Consider the following 16,486-nt stretch of genomic DNA (forward strand, 5'->3'; position numbering starts at 1 on the left):
GTCCTTCTAGAGATGTTCTGACTCCTTCTTACCATTCAGAGTTGGAACCAAAGAAATCAGATTTTATTCTAGAAACCAGCTGCCAAACCTTGAAATCCCCCAGCCTCAGGCTGGGTGGCAGTGATGGTCGAGTGCAGAGGGGCAGTGTTCTTCCCTGACAATACTGAAGTCATTGCTGAGTCTTCTCCACGTTCTTAGGAAGTAGACAAGTTAGTAAGTAGTTACCTTACTTCTGTACCGACAGAGGAACTGGCAAGAGAATTAAACCTCTCAGTTTCTGGGGCTCTCGTTTAGACCCCACCCTGTGTCGTCATTCAGGCTCCTGGCCTTTGCTCTGTTCCTGGCTCATCCCAGAGGAAACGGGTCAGACTCCATCACCTGGTTGGCCTGTGAGTTCTCCCCCTCTTTCCCAGTCTCTCCTTGTTAATTATCAGCACAGACAACCCCCATGTGATAAGACTCTATAAAATCCTCCCAGGCCTCAAGTGATGAGGGTAAGAACTAAAAAAATATCTCTGCCGTGGAAGCTAATTATGTATTTTTAATTAATTGTTCCAATTAGTCCCACTCTTTTCAGTTATGTTACTCTATAACAATGTCAGCTGGGATGCTTCTGGAAGTAGAAATTTCTGTAATGGTCAGGTACTCGTCCATTAAAACTCTTACTCTATGCAATTAGCTTTTTGTGTTTTCATGGCAACGTTGGGGTGTATGAGAAGCAGCATGGATGCCGCTTACTCTAGAATGAATGGCATCAATCCATTTCTATCCTATAATTTTGATAGTGTATATATATTTTATTCTAGAGAAAAGTCAGCTATCAAAGATAGTACAATTAATGATGAAATAATTGTAAAAGACCTAGTCTTGCCCCTTTATCTATTAAATTTTGTAATGTAAAATTGGACAAACAAATAATAATAGCAACAGATGGTGTATAGTTAAATATAGTATATATTTGGAGGCAAATGGCTTTCAAAGATTTCAACTAAGCACTTTGAAAGCGTATTTAACATATTATTGTCACGGCTATTTGTGATTAGCATATTTATTTGGTCATTAGAATCAGGCTTCTTCAGGATCACAAATAAGAAAGAAGAGGATAGGCTGGTTTTAGTTACCTACCTGGGCCTCCTAAAACTTTTTTATCTCAGATATTCAGGATTTTCCTTCTGTAGCCTAAAATTTTATTGTACAATAAAGTTGGCTTTCAAATAGAGCTAAGCACAGCATGACAGTTATTGCATGATTATTTAATAATTAGAATTCTTTTTACCACAGTCTGTTTTTCAAACATATTATGAACCATTACAAACATACAGAAAAGTACACAAAACATAAATATATAGCTCAATGGTTACTCATGAAGTAAATATCCATGTAAGCACACCAAAGTCAAGAAGTAAAATATTGAGAGCAGCCCTTAAGTCCTCCTCATGTCTCTTCCCAGTCACTCCTTGTGCCTCTCAAAAAGCAACTACTTTGAAGCAATTTCATTCGGCATTCATTTTCACGTTTTGGGAAGATGGCTGTTGGTCTCGTTGCTTCTTTAAAAGCAATTTTCTTTGTATGCTAACTGCATTTAAAATTTCTCTTTGTTTTTAGCTTTCAGCAGTTTTACTGTGATTTGCCTAGTGAAGTCTGAGGCGAGGACTTCCTTATTTATCCTATTTGGAGTTCACAGGACTTCTTGAGTCCACAATTTATTGTTTTTCATCATTTTGGAAAATTCTCAGCCACTTTTTTTTTTTCTTTTTCTTTTTTGGGGTACGCGGGCCTCTCACTGTTGTGGCCTCTCCCGTTGCGGAGCACAGGCTCTGGACGCGCAGGCTCAGCGGCCATGGCTCGCGGGCCCAGCTGCTCCGCGGCATGTGGGATCTTCCCAGACCGGGGCATGAACCCCTGTCCCCCACATCGGCAGGTGGACTCTCAACCACTGCGCCACCAGGGAAGCCCTCAGCCACTATTTCTTAAAGTGTTATTTTGGACTCATTTTTTTCTTTCCTTTCTCTCTAGGATTCTGGAAGTATGTTGGAGTTTCTCACTATTTTTTCTACCCTCTTTAAAAAATATTTTCCAACTTTTTGTCTCTGTATGTTAAGTATTTTTTTTTCTTACTTTATTCACTAATTTTAGTTCATTAAGTCTTTTTTCAATTCTGTATAAATTGCTCTAAACTGATCCATTGAGGTCTTAATTTTGGTTATCGTATTTTTTGATTCTAGAATTTCTACTTAGTTCTTTTTCAATTTGAAATGTCCTTTAAAAATAAATTCTATTCTGTGCTGAATTCATAATCTGGTCTTTTAACTCCTTAAAAGAGTAAGCATAGTTTTGTTTTTATGCTTTCTATATTTTGTTGCTATTCATGACATACCATACTTTGATGAATGTCAGAAAGATGATGTGATGTTTCCCTAGACAATGGTATTCAATGTGTTATTGATGTGGTGATATCAAAAGAGCCAACTAAGATTCTCTTTGGATTGATCCATAGACTTTTTTCTTTTTGTCATGAAAAATTCACAGTCTGTACTGAAGTAGAGGAAAATGTATGAGAACTCACAAGAATCCATTACCCAGTTTCAACAATTATCAACATTTAGCAACCATCGTTATCTTAAAGTTCATGCCTGATAAATCTAATACCTGGATCCACTGTGGGTCTATTTCCATTGTCTGTTGGCTCTATATCTCTTTTTCTTGTCTTCTTGCTATTATTTCTTTGGGTTTCAGAAACTGTATTGAAAAATTATTTGTAGAAATAATTTGATGTGTAGGATAATTTCTTTCTGTAGGGAAGATTTATGTTTTCTTCTGCTACATGCCTGGCAGCTCTTGAATCTGGAATCATCTTAATCCAATTTCAGGGACGAAGATGATTCAAAGCTGAGCTGAAACTGCTGCAAGAACCAGTCTCCTTTGGGGCACTCTGTTAGGGTGACCTAGGCTCTCTTACCAAGTCCAAGACTACAACATTTATGATTTTATCTCCATGAAACTGCTAAAAGTGCTGCGTAGCCCTTTGGCTGCCTCTTCCTGAATTGGTAAATTCCGTCAGAGGAAAAACCCAAACATTAGATCTTTACCATCTCATTAACTGTCCAATGCTTTCAAGCAGAATAAATATATGTGTATTATGAATATGTGTGTGTACATTAGTTATCCTCAGAAAGAAGATTGGTGCAGATCTGCTGGTCTTCCATTACTAGAAGCAAAAGCCTATTCTACACATCTTAAACAATCTCTCATCCTACAGTCTTTTTTACTAATCATCTTTAAAGGACAACTTGAATTGTAATATACAAGGATTGCTTATGGATTAATTGATTTCTATATCTACCAGTAAGAATTTATTAACCGCTGTTTCTGTAAGCTGTTTGTTTACTCTCGGGTCCTTTTCTCATTCTGATTTGTGTCACAATACAGGCTCTCTGACTCTTTGGCTTCCAAGTAGGTGTACCCAAAGAAGGCCCTGGTAGAAAATTGGAGGGTGAGAGTAGGGCAGAGATGTCAGGGTATTCTTACCTCTATTTTTGCTTCCTTTGGTGTCTCTGGCAGTAGCTGGGTCTCCTTCATGGTCTAGCTCTTACTGAAAGGCTCTGGCTTCTGGGTTGTGGTAACATATCTCCTCCCATTGTTTCCCCCACCCCTAAAAACGATAGAGTATTCCTACAGTTGCTAACCTGTGGGTTGCCTTACTCTTTTTGGCTTCTCAACCCTTCTCTCACTGTGTAATCAGTGATACCTCTAAATTTACCTCCAAATTCCCACCATATAATAATACCCCCTATTTTAAAGACCTAGTGCAGTTACTTTATCTGTCTATAGGGTTTTGTTACAGTACGAAACGTGTAATACGCAGTACTTATCCGCAGGAAAGGTACAGTCTTGACAAGGAACAAAAGACGTCTGTATATGAAGAAATGACAGATGACCATGTGTTAAGTGTCAGCTTTGATGGATTTACACAAGAAGGCCAAAGCAACTCAAGGAAGGGAGACACCCCTGGAATCCTCAGGACCTTTTGGTGGAGGTAAGTCAGGTTGTGTGGTAGAATAGAATAGAAAACTCTCCAGGTGGAGCTGAAATAAGAAGTTTCTGGAAAACAAAACTCTAGATCAAAATCTGCATGGAAAAGTAGCTTTTGAAATTATTTTCCATTCAAACTAATGACATATATGAGTAACTTGGTGATTCTTGTGCATACTTTGAAAAATCTTTAAACTTCGAAAAACCTTTAAAACCAATGTGACGGCATTTTCTCTTTTTTTTAAGATTTAATTTTATTTATTTTTGGCTGCGTCGGGTCTTCGTTGCTGCGCATGGGCTTTCTCTAGTTGCAGCGAGCGGGGGCTACTTTTCATTGTGGTGCACAGGCTTCTCATTGCGGTGGCTTCTCTTGTTGTGGAGTATGGGCTCTATGCACGTGGGCTTCAGGAGTTGTGGCTCGTGGGCTCTAGAGCTCAGGCTCGGTAGTTGTGGCGCACAGGCTTAGTTGCTCTGTGGCATGTGGGATCTTCCTGGACCAGGGATCGAACCTGTGTCCCCTTCATTGGCAGGTGGATTCTTATCCACTGTGTCACCAGGGAAGTCCCTGTGATGGCATTTTCAATCTCACTTTACACATTTGGTCTTACTAGTTCATAAACTTGAGCTTCACTGGAAATAACCCTGTCATTCACTGCAAACAAGTTCTGTCATTTCAGATGCTACCAACAGACAACCGATTGAAAACTGAGCGATGAGTGGTAGTCAAAGAACTCTTGAGCAGATACGTAGTTTTCCAGTGAATAAGGGTTCATGATGGGTGCATGATGAAATGCTCTTTCTAAGCCAGGATGTGACTCTACTTTTGGGTGGACTGAGGCATTTGAAGTAAGTTGGGGGATAGAAGGTGTTGTGTGAAACCAATTATTTGTATGTGGATTGTTATTCTGGAGCTCATTTTTATCGGGTTGCCAGGCTGTGGTCAAGCCCAGTGCTGGGGGATGAACATTCCTCTAGTTTGGTGTATACTGTTTCTGGGCAGTCAGTGGAAAGAGCATTGAATTTGGAGTCAGATCTAACTTGGAGACCCCTCTTGGATCTTCCTTGGCTATTTGATCTTGGGGAAAGCATTTAACTTCTTGAGTTTCACCTTCCTTATCTACAAATTATTAAGAGTATTGCAATCTCGTAGGAGACTGTTGTAATAATTTAGGTGAAAGTGCTTAGTAAACTCTTACAAATGTAGCTATTTCTTGCACAAACATTTGAGCTGCCCCACTATGTCTAAGCTATTGTGCTTGGCCAGGTTAGAAAATTTGCTGGGGGAGAGATCGTAGGCACCTAATGGTACTTCTACATAGGACCTTGTCCTTATAAAACAGGCAAGGGAGAATCACATAATTTTCTTTCTTGCTTTTTTATTTTTCATTTTTCAATTGCCACTCCTAAAACTGACTTATAGAATATTTGCATTCATTGTACATATTGCTCACACTATGCGCTTGGCTCTGCTCCAAAGGTGGAAGTTGAAATAAATGTTCCTATTATAACTAAACTCTATCTCCTTCCCTCTCTTGTATCCTGGAGTCCTTATAATGTATACACTGCATAAAAGGCACATGAAATAAGAAGTCATTATTTGCAAAGTACATTTTTTTCCTCTCTGGGGCCTTATTAGCAATTGACAATCTTAAAATTTTATCTCCCAAGCAGGGTCCTCATCAGGTATTCCTTGACTCCATTCTGTTAAGCATCTTCACCAATCATTATTAAGCCACCTACTAAAAATCAGGGGAAAAAAAACAGCTCAAGGGAGCCTCCCCCGGCCCCTACTGCAAGCTAATAGCTTCCCCTATCCAGAACAAATGCTAAAACTGGTCAGAAGTCACATTATTTACTCTCAGAATAATAGTCTTTTGCAGTTTATGCTTATCTTGTCACCCAACCACAGTAATAATATGTTTGACATGAACTGCATACTAATTACTTTTATTATTCCAGAAGTTTCATTAGCAACAGTCCTCCCTTGCCCCCAATACTCCCAAACTCCCGAATGTCTAAAAATACCATCTTAACTATATCCCCAAAGACAAAATAAATTCCAGCATACACATTTTATATTTGTTCCTCCACCTCGCTCCCACCCTTGCCGAATCTTTCAGCCATCACACCAAAAATGCTAAAAGTCAGAAAGAATATCATTATGATTTCTCAAAAAGAGCGCTTACTCTGAACTTAAGAAGACTTTAAGAATCTTCTCTTAACTCAGACCTGAGAGACAGTTGGACACTTTCTCCCTTCCTTAAGACAAACAAACAAATTATGGTCTGTACAGATTTTTAATTTTATTAACCAGTTTTCAGCTTTTAGAAGCCTAGAAAATAAATGTAAATACCGAACTTCTGAATGCCAAGATTTAACTTGGAATTTGAAAGTGGATAATGAAGAAACTTGAGGCAGTCAAAATAAATGAAATAGCCTCCATGGATCACATTCAAACTTCTGTTTTAAGCAAAATTTGGGCAAGTGGTTCATAGCAGATTAGAAGTAGTGACTCGGAAATGGAAATGTGGTTGCCCTGTGTTGTAGTCAGTTTGAACTGCCATAATAAAATACCATAGATGGGGTGGCTTAAACAAGACACTTATTTCCCCCAGTTCTGGAAGCTTGGAAGAACAAGGTGAAGGTGCAGTCCTATTTTTCCTAGTCCTCTTCCTGGCTTGCAGACAGTCAGCTTCTCACGTGGCCTTTCCTCAGAGCACGTGTGTGAGGAGAAAGAGAGAGCAAACTCCCTGGTGTCTTTTCTTTTAAGGGCACTAATCCCATCATGACGGTCCCATCCTCATGACTTCATATAAACCTACTTACCTCTCAAAGGCCCCATGTTCAAATACTATCACCATACCACTGGGAGTTAGGATTTCAACATGTGAATTTTAGGGGGACAAAATTCAGTCCATAGCGCTCTGCAAAAGTCAGATATACCAGCAGCAGCCAAAAGAGAAAGTAATCCCTTGATAGGGAGGGATCAAAGAAGAACTACTGTAACATTTTATTGTTAAAAGGGACCATTTAGTTCAGGAACATGTTGCTCTGTGGAGGTGAGTGGTTCCTGAGGGCATCATGGTTACTCATGTTCATAATAATGAGTCTGATTCATTTAAAAAAAGGATGAAATATCTTCAGTGCTCTCTGTTTAAGAGGGCACTGAAATGAATGTAATCTATTTTAGATTTATTGTTGTCAACGTACTTAAAATATTGGTGTGTCTGCAGGTTGCAATCAGTCCTGTGAAACATCCATTTATGTGGAATGGTTGGTTTTCTGAAACCTGATAAATCTCATGCATTAATAAACAATAAGTATTTTTTAGGGTCAGTCAGTAGGATACCATTTCCAAAGAACAATTTTCTTTTAAACTGAATTATGCAAGAGCTAACAAAATTTAGTGTTGATATTTCAGCTGTTGAAAACAATCCATCGGGTTCTTCACTACTTAGCACCAAGGTAGAAAAAATTTATCACAGTGCTCTTTTATCCAAGCATGTCTATGCATACCAATCTCATTGCCCTTTAATTTAAAGGTGGTAGTAGAGATCAGGGGTACAATAGAAGAGAAAACTTATGTTTGACCACAGTTCTTCCACCTGGGCCAAGGAACAATGATTTCCTGACTTGTCTGCCTTTTGTCTTAGTGCCTTCTCTCCTGTTAGTAGCCTTTCTCTGGACCCTATTGTGATTGCAATGGCCAGATTTCCCTTTTTGCTGCCTGCCATACTTACCAACAAATCAGCATCCATCTCCACAGTGAGGCTTATCTTGCCAAAAGTCGAGGATACTCGAAGACCATTGGCTGCAATTCCCTATATCAATCCCTACACTAGAGATGGCCTTGCCAATGGGACCGTAATAATTGACATTGCTTGGCAAAGCCTCCCCATACTCTGGATGATGTTTGGAAAGGTATAGTCAGCTTCTGCCTCTATAATTCTCTTTTTATATATGTTTTCATATATAAAAACCCCCATTTGGCTGATACATCCCTCTTTAGCTATATTAAAATCTTTGAGGTCTGGTCTTATCTTGCTGGCAGTGGTCCTGGGCTGTCTTGTTAAGGTGACACTGCAGATCTTGGTTATGAGCCATTATGTCCTGATTTTAGAGTTTATGCCTGGGTATAGTCTTATTCTTTTAAATCTGTGTTCTTGAGGAGGATGCCTCAGTGTAGTACCCCCAAATCAACAGGTACTGAATAACACTATGTACCAAGTGCTTTATCTGCTACTCACATCTAATCTATTAGCAAAGCCTAGTGGATATAAAAAATATATCCTGATTCTACTTCTCCTACTTCCACTGCTGTCAGTCTAGCCCAGGCCTCCACTCTTATTCATCTAGACACTGCCATGGTCTCCTAACCAGTCTCCCTTCTTCCAGTCTTGTCTGTTGGGCTTTTTCAACACAGCAGCCACATACAGATAGACTCATATCACTCTTCTGCTCAAATCATCCAACTGCTTCCTATGAGAGAATAAAATCCAAATGTTCATTGACTGGATACAAGGCCCTCCCTGGTGTAAGGGCACCTTCTTGATCTCATCTTCTAACATCTCCCCCTTGCTCACCCTCTTCACTTACGCTGGCCTCCAAATGCTTCTTTCGACATGCTAAGCATGGTCCTGCTTCGAGCCTTCTGCCCTTGCTGTACCCTTGTGGGGGCGCGGGGGGCGGGGGGAGGGGAGCGTGCAGTGGGTAGGCCTGTTTTTTCCCCTGATGTGTGCATGTCTAGGTCCCTCACTTCATTCAGGGTGCTGTTCATATGTCCTGTCGTTGGAGAAGCCCGCCCTGACCACCCTATCTAAAATAAGAGCCTCCCACCCTGTGCTGTATTCCTCTGTGTCTCTCCTTGCCCTGATCATTTATTTGCTCATTGATTTTTTGGTTCAACTCCCCCCACTAAAACATAATCCCCACTAGAGTTGGTTCACAGCTATGTCCCCAGTTCCTAGAGCAGTGTCTGGCAACTAGTGTGCCTTCAGTAAATATTTGTTGGCTAATTGACAGAATGATTCCTTATCTAATTGAATCCTCACGGCACTTCGTTTAAGGGTTAGGTGCCTGTAATCTGATTTTGTAAAGAAACGGAAAAAGCAGGCCTACTAACTTGCTTAGAGAATGTAGATACTACAGAGCTGAGTTTTGGATTTTGATCCTCATGACCTGGTGTTCAGTGTCTAGTGCAGCACACTTTTTTTTTTTTAAGCATTTATTGTCCATTTATTTCTTTTTTTTCACAACTTTATTGGAGTATAATTGCTTTACAATGGTGTGTAAGTTTCTACTGTACAACAGAGTGAATCAGCTATACATGTACATATATCCCCATATCCCCTCGCTCTTGAGCCTCCCTCCCACCCTCCCTATCCCACCCCTCTAGGTGGTCACAAAGCATTGGGTTGATCTCCCTGTGCAGCACCTTTTAACCCCCATCTAGTGATGTGGAGCTATAGGGCAATGTCAGTGAGGGCTGGGAGGTGGCCTTCCAGGACGTGGCCGTTGGCGTTCAGTGGCAGCACAGAACCATTAGGTTATTGCTGATTTTACAGCTGACGATGAAGTTTCTCAGGAAGCTAAATTGTGGCCCATCCACATATCTATCGATCAGGACTCCTCAGTCTCAACACGGCGAATGCGGAGTTTAGTTTTCTGTTTTCTTGACATTCTGTTCTGAATTAACAGGTCAGAAACTTAATGATTGGACCTTATGTTGTGGTAGTTATTACTTACTTCCTCACCCTTTTTCAGATAGATAACAATAACAGGACCTAGAGTATATACAGACTGAATCCAGAGCCACGAGATAGGAGGTTAACCAGATCAGAATCGTTCATTCAGGGATCGGAGTCACATAACCAGCTACAGGTCCAGGATACAGAGTGTTAGATGTGACGTTTCCAGGATTTTCAGCAGTCAGGTCTTCTTTATCGATGGACTACTGCCCCATTGTAGGAGTGTCTGGTGTTAGACAGGGAGGACTCTAGAGACTAACCAAGTGCCCACACTTGCCTCTTAATGCCGCCCCGTGGGCCAGGGCAAAGGCAAGGTCAGGGGCACCTGTCGACCACATTGCCCTAGCAACTGGAAGCCAAATGGGCTCCATGGCTGGCTGCTGGTCTCTGTGTCAGTGTGTTCGTCTCTGAATGCACAATGCTGACTGTCTGAGGTTGATGCCATTTGGTTTTTGTTTATGTGTAGATAAAATTCTAAAGTCTTCTAGCCCCTCTTTTAACTTTAACAGCTGCCAGCACAAGTCTGCTGAAACTATGGGAAATAAGTGACTCTACATAAATATGTTTTTTAAAAAGTAAGATGCAGGGCTTCCCTGGTGGCGCAGCGGTTGAGAGTCCGCCTGCCAATGCAGGGGACACGGGTTCGTGCCCCGGTCCGGGAAGATCCCACATGCCACGGAGCGGCTGGGTCCGTGAGCCATGGCCGCTGAGCCTGCGCGTCCGGAGCCTGTGCTCTGCAACGGGAGAGGCCACAACAGTGAGAGGCCCGCGTACCGCAAAAAAAAAAAAAAGGTAAGATGCAATGGGCTCAGCATGAGTCAGCATGTGGGAATACTGCTTAGGGGGCAAGTGTGACTCTGGAACTTGAAAACAGGAACCTAGCAAGAGGTCCTTTTTCCTACAAACATCATTTTAACCATATATTTTTAGAACACCTATTATACGGTAGGTAGTGTGTTATATGCTGTGACACACAGACACAAGGTCAGACAGTTCTCAGGAAGCTCAGTATCTAGTGACTTCACTGTGGGTCACTTCGAGACTCTTGTGTTCCTGTTTCCTTCAGCTTTCAAGAATTATAAAAGGGAGCGTAAAAACTGAGATAAATGAAAAAGAACCTGATTAGTCTGAAGGTTTAATGATGTAATGATCAGTTAGAGGAAAGATACAGAGAGCATACCATGCAGTTCATCTCCCTTCACACTTCATGAGGTGTCTGTGCGATGAGAGAGATGATACTAAGATATAATGGATGGAGAGACCCTTCCTTCTTGACCTTAAAGCAATGAAAATATTTGCATATATATTATGTATATCTTGTGTGTTTGCATATGTGTGTACACATATATACAAGCATACCTTGCTTTGTTGCACTTTGCAGATACTGCATTTTTACATATTGAAGGTTTGTGGCAACCCTGTGACGATTAAGTTTGTAAACACCATTTTTCCAACAACATTTGCTCGCTTCATGTCTCTGTGTCACATTCTGGTAATTCTTGCAATATTTCAAACTGTCTCATTATTATTATATTTGTTATGATGATCTATGATCAGTGACCTTAAATGTTACAGTTGTAATTGTTTTGGGGCGCCATGAGCCGTGTTCATCTAAGACAGGGAATTAAACTGATAAATATTGTGAGTGTTCTGACTGGTCCATCGACTGGTATTCTCCCATCTCTCCTCTCTCCTCATGCCTCCCTATTTTCAGAGACACAACAATGTTGAAATTAAGCCAATTACTAACACTACAATGGCCTGTAAGTGTTCAAGTGTAAGAAAGAGTCTCATGTCTCTCACTTTAAGTCAAAAGTTAGAGATGATTAAGCTTAGTGAGAAAAGCATGTGGAAAGTTGAGATAGGCTGAAGTCTAGCCCTCTTGTGGCAAAAAGTTAGCCATGCTGTGAATGCAAAGGAAAAGTTCTTGAAGGAAATTAAAAGTGCTACTCCAGTGAAGACATAAATGATTTAAAGGAAAAAAAAGTGAAACAGCCTTATTGCTGATATGGAGACAACTTCAGTGATCTGACTAGAAGATCAAACCAGTTTAAGGAAAGAAGCCATTTCCATAACATAAAAGTGCCAGGTGAAGCAGCAAGTGTTGATGTCTTAGAAGCTGCAGGAAGTCATCCAGAAGATCTAGCTAAGATAATTCATGAAGGTGGCTACACTAAACAATAGATTTTCTAGATGAAACAGCCTTATATTGGAAGAAGATGCCATCTAGGACTTTCATAGCTAGAGAGGAGAAGTCAATGCCTGGCTTCAAAGTTTCAAGGACAGACAGACTCTCTTGTTAGGGGCTGATGCAGCTGGTGACTTGAAGTTGAAGCCAATGCTCACTTACCATTCAAAAAATCCTATGACCCTTAAAAATTATGCTGAATCTACTCTGCCTGTGCCCTATAAATGGAACAACAAAACCTGGTAGACAGCACCTCTGTTTACAACATGGTTTAAGCCCACTCTTGAGACCTACTGCTCAGAAAAAAAAGATTCCTTTCAAAATATTACTGCTCATTGACAGTGCACCTGCTCATCCAAGAGCTCTGATGGAGATATACAACAAGATTAGTGTTGTTTTCATGCCTGCTAGCACAACATTTATTCTGCAGCCTAATCATCGAGGAGTCATTTTTTAGACTTTCAAGTCTTCTTATTTAAGAAATATATTTCGTAAGGCTATGGTTGCCATAGATAGTGATTCCTCTGATGGATCTGGGCAAACTCAATTGAAAACCTTCTGGAAAGGATACACCATTCTAGATACCATTAAGAACATTTGTGATTCATGGGAAGAGGTCCAAATATCAACATTAACAGGAGTTTGGGAGAAGTTGATTTTAACCTTCATGGATGACTTGGAGGGGTTTGAGACTTCAGTGGAGGAAGTAGCTGCAGATAGAGTGGAAACAGCAAGAGAACTGGAAGTGGAGCCTGAAGCTGTGGCTGAATTGCTGCAATCTCATGGTTAAACTTTAATAGATGAAGAGTTGCTTCTTAATGATGAACAAAAAAGTGGTTTCTTGAGATGGAATCTACTCCTGGTGAAGATGTTATGAAGATTGTTGTAATGACAACAAAGGATTTATTTATTTATTTATCTTTAACATCTTTATTGGAGTATAATTGCTTTACAGTGTTGTGTTAGCTTCTGCTGTGTAACAAAGTGAATCAGCTATACGTATGCATATATCCCCAAATCCCCTCCCTCTTGTGTCTCCCTCCCACCCTCCCTATCTCACCCCATAGGTGATCACAAAGCACGGAGCGGATCTCCCTGTGCTATGCGGCTGCTTCCCACTAGCTATCTCTTTTGCATTTGGTAGTGTGTATACGTCCATGCCACTCTCTCACTTCTTCCCAGCTTACAACAAAGGATTTAGAATAGTACATAAACTTAGTTGATAAAGCAGTGGCAAGTTTTGAGAGGATTGACTCCAGTTTTGAAAGAAGTTCTACTGTGGGTAAAATGCTGTCAAACAGCCTTGCATGCTGCAGCGAGACCTTTCATGAAACAATGAGTCAGCCCATGCAGCAAACTTCATTGTCGTCGTATTTCAAGAAATTGCCACAGCCATCCCAACCTTCAGCATCCATCACCCTGACCAGTCAGCAGCCATCAACATCGAGGCAAGACTGTCTACCAGCAAAAAGATTAGGACTTGCTGAAGGCTCATATGATGGTTAGCATTTTTTAGCAAGAAAATATTTTTAAATTAAGATAAGTACATTACAGTTTTTAGACATACTGCACACTGAATATACTATAGTGTAAACATAACTTTTATAAGCACTGGAAAACCAAAAAATTCGTGAGACCCACTTTGTTGGGATATTCGCTTTATTGTTGTGGTCTGGAACCAAACCCCCAATATCTCTGAGGTAAGCCTGTATTTGTGTCCCCCCCCAAATTCATATGTTGAAGTCCTAACCCCCAGTACCTCAGAATGTAACTATATTTGGAGATAGGGTCTTTAAAGAGGTAATTAAGTTAAACTTGTTTATTGGGTTGGGCCCTAAAGCAACATGACTGGTATCCTTATAAGAAGAGATTAGGAAACAGACAGGCCCAGAGGAGAAACCATGTGAAGACACAGGGAGAAGACAGCCATTTCTCTTGTAAGCCTGAGAGGCCTCAGAAGGAATCAACCCTGCCAACACCTTGATCTCAGACTTTTAGCCTCCAGGACTGTGAGGAAATACATCTCTGTTGGTTAAGTTACCTGGTCTGTAGTGCTTTGTGATGGCACCCCTAGCAAAATGACACAATACACAAAGTAAAAGGACTCTAGCGCTGGAGATTTTAAGTACTCAACAACTGCACATATGTATCAGGGCTAGCTTAGAAAGAAATATTCTCAGGTGCGGGATCATGCTGGGCTGCTAAGCATAGTGATGGGATGAGAAATAATCCTGGATACTCTAGCTCTGTGGACGTGAAGTGCTTTATGTCTCTACTAGCTCGTTCACTTAGTGAGTATTTTTTAAGTTCCTGCTATGTACCAGGAAGTGAACTAGGTACAGGAAATACAAGATGGATTGGCAAAAGGATTTGTCCTCAAGGAGCAGTTATGGCTGCCTCTTGCTACAGTGTGGGAAGTCTTGTGATGAATATTTGAACAGGGCACCTAACTTCACAGGGTGGTCGTTCCAGCTCTGTGTCCCGACAGTCACTGGACTACACTTGGTCTCTTTCTTACTTATTTCTCCTGTTTTAAAGTCCTGTCTTTTATTGACCTCCTCCAGTTCTTTTCTTTCTTTTTCTAAATGACTAAGTGTTAGATATCAACCCAGGATTTGTAGTAGTTCAGTTAGGCTCCCAGGAAGTCATTCAGAGAACATGATGCAGTAAATCAGACTTTGTGTTAACTCTGACTTGGAGAGTTACCATCTGTCTGACTCAATTCCAGAAGAGAGAACCATCTCCTGTGACCTCTTCCCCTGTATTTCAGGCCATAAATAGGTGCTGGGGCCCTGCCAGGTTGGGTCACCGTGGCTCAAAAGGGACTGTCAGTTCCTCACAAACACTACACAGCTGCAAAATGACTGTGCCACCCAAGGTGACTCATAAAATCTACCCCTATAAAAGGGGCTATTAGAAATGTCACCTCCTGGCTATCACTATAATGCAGTTATGAGTCTAGTTCTCAGCTGACTACCCAGAGTCCTCAGAAGAACCAAGAGAGAAATCTGGGAAACCTAACACTTTGATTTGCCCAAGGCAAGTGTTAGGAAGCAGTCAGAGTAGAACTTTTAGAGGCTATTTTTAATCTAGGATTGTGACAAAATATAAATGATGTTTGATACCTGCTTGTATTTAGTCAGGGTTCTCCAAAGAAACAGAAGGGGAGAGAGAGAGAGACAAAGATAAGAGGAGAGAGGAGAGAGAGAAAAGAGAGGAGAGAGAGAAAAGAGATTGATTGATTCTAAGGCATTGACTCATGTGATAATGGGGCTTGCAAATCCAAAATCAGCAGGGCAGACCCGCAGGCTGGAAACTCAGACAGGGTTTCTATGTTGCAGTCTTGAAGCAGAATTTCTCTTTCATAGGAAACTTCAGTCTTTGCTCTTAAGGCCCTCCACTGATTGAAGGAGACCCGCTCACGTGTAAACAGAGAGTGATCTGCTTATTGTAGATGTTCATCACATCTGCAAAATGCCTTCTCAGCAACACCTAGGCCAGTGTTCGACCAAACAACTGGGCATCATAGCCTAGCCAAGTTGACACATAAAATGAACTGGCTTACTACTTTTAACTAAAAGAAGTAATCTGAATTTTTTAGCATGTTATTGAATAAGAATCTTAATAAAGGTAACTAGTAGTCACAAAAATTTACTAAACCTCGTTTGCCTCTCTTTGAATGCTTTCAGTCCTGGGCTTTTGAGCCACTGCTTCATAAGGCAGGCAGGTCCATCTTTGGATAACTCTTATGGTTGACAAGCCGTGCTTGAATTTATTTATTTTTAAATTTTTTTTAATCTTTTTTTTTTTACATCTTTATTGGAGTATAATTGCTTTACAATGGTGTGTTAGTTTCTGCTTTATAACAAAGTGAATCAGTTATACATATACATATGTTCCCATATCTCTTCCCTCCTGCGTCTCCCTCCCTCCCACCCTCCCTATCCCACCCCTCTAGGTGGTCACAAAGCACCGAGCTGATCTCCCTGTGCTATGCAGCTGCTTTCCACTAGCTATCTACCTTAAGTTTGGTAGTGTATATATGTCCATGCCTCTCTCTCGCTTTGTTCCAGCTTACCCTTCCCCCGCCCCGTATCCTCAAGTCCATTCTCTAGTAGGTCTGTGTGTTTTTTTTTTTTTTTTCGGTACGCGGGCCTCTTACTGTTGTGGCCTCTCCCGTTGCGGAGCACAGGCTCCGGTTGCGCAGGCTCAGCGGCCATGGCTCGTGGGCCCAGCCACTCCGCGGCACGTGGGATCTTCCCGGACCGGGGCACGAACCCGTGTCCCCTGCATTGGCAGGCGGACTCTCAACCGCTGCGCCACCAGGGAAGCCCAGGTCTGTGTCTTTATTCCTGTCTTACCCCTAGGTTCTTCATGACATTTTTTTTCCCCTTAAATTCCATATATATGTGTTAGCATACGGTATTTGTCTTTCTCTTTCTGACTTACTTCACTCTGTATGACAGACTGTAGGTCTATCCACCTCACTACAAATAGCTCAATTTCGTTTCTTTTTATG

The 16,486-nt window shown here is 41.1% G+C and overlaps 1 long non-coding RNA gene across 1 annotated transcript in view; it reads left to right on the plus strand.

Annotated features, from left to right (window-relative positions):
* Positions 1-3,829: 3,829 nt before the first annotated feature.
* Positions 3,830-16,486, plus strand: part of LOC114884557 — a 66,432-nt gene continuing 53,775 nt past the window's right edge. Inside the window, exon 1 of the long non-coding RNA XR_003790856.1 lies at positions 3,830-4,036. This is a non-coding gene — a long non-coding RNA (uncharacterized LOC114884557). The remainder of the gene's footprint in view (positions 4,037-16,486) is intronic.

Source organism: Monodon monoceros, unplaced genomic scaffold (assembly GCF_005190385.1).
Source record: "Monodon monoceros isolate NGI ecotype Baffin Bay Population unplaced genomic scaffold, NGI_Narwhal_1 Super_Scaffold_5, whole genome shotgun sequence".
NCBI lineage: Eukaryota > Metazoa > Chordata > Mammalia > Artiodactyla > Monodontidae > Monodon > Monodon monoceros.